Genomic DNA, 1,289 nt, shown 5'->3' with positions numbered 1-1,289 from the left:
GGCCTTAATGTGCTTCTAGTTTCAAAAGAGGCCTTTTCCACAAAGACAAGAAAAAATGCAAATGAGCATTGCAGGAACTTATTCTCTAATGCAATGCCTGCTCTACTAGCGAGATATGGCTACAGAAATCAAATACTTTTGTTGTTCCTTACTGAAGAAATACACAGTGTATTAACTTTCAATCTTGGTTATTAAGAAAATGACAAATCTGTAAGGACATTTAGGTTTTGTATTTTAAAATTGCTTTTAAACAGTCAAAGAGGAAAGTGCAGAATACATTCATTTTAGGATCAATTAAAACATATTTTAAAATGCAAACAATACTAAAATTTATTATTGAATCTGTTCCCTCAGAGACGTAATCTTCTCACTGTTTAGGATGAGATTTTTATTAATATATATCACATAACTTTCAGGCAGGCACGGAAAAGACAGAGGAAGGGTTTACAATACAACTTCATTCCTCTCACACTCTTTGTCCTTTCTTGTCTTAAAAAAAAATGAAAAAAATCGTTTAAATTAGTCAGAGAGTCTACTATGATTCACTGCCTTTCTCTTGTGTGTGTGTGTGTGTGTGTACTTGTGTGTGCGTGAGTTCATTCTGTGTTGAAGATTTCCAACTCAAGAAATTGTCAGGAGAAGATGCAATTCCAAGTTTAAATACTAGTAATAAAACAACAGTACAGGCGATCTTCTGATTGCAGAGAACTGCAGGCATTTTACTAAAAGAGGTCTGTTCTCTTTGGCAGCTTTCCATGACCTCCTACTGTTGACAAAACTAGCAGCCCTCCTGTTTGAAATGAAGCTGCTTAGCAGAAGCTGGCACTTCCTGACACTTACAGAATTAATCTCTAAATTAATATTTTCATCAAACATACTCTTGATATACCTTATATAATCTTTAAATGATAGGAAAATGATAGGGGGAGGTTCCACAAATCACTGACTGAAATCACTCTCCTGACCTGTGAATTGCTCAAATTGACATTTGCAACTGACCTGCTACACACCAGGACTGCTATTTCCTCCTCCTGATTCAGGACAAGTACAGCTGCCTAACCAAGCCTCCAAGCCCAGGAAGACACAGTCCCTTCCCTTAAGGGAAATATGCACATCTCTAGTGAGATGTTTACTTCTCTGCTGTGATGAACTTGAATAGTAAATCGGGTTGTCTTTTCTTACTGAAAGCCCTAACCTAAGTGACTATCACTACGGTATGAGTATCTCAAATCCAGATTAACTTTGATCATACTTAAAAGTGATACTTTCCAGTGTAGTTACACACACAC

Source organism: Microtus ochrogaster, chromosome 19 (assembly GCF_000317375.1).
Source record: "Microtus ochrogaster isolate Prairie Vole_2 chromosome 19, MicOch1.0, whole genome shotgun sequence".
Classification (NCBI taxonomy): domain Eukaryota; kingdom Metazoa; phylum Chordata; class Mammalia; order Rodentia; family Cricetidae; genus Microtus; species Microtus ochrogaster.
This window is presented reverse-complemented; position numbering follows the sequence as displayed.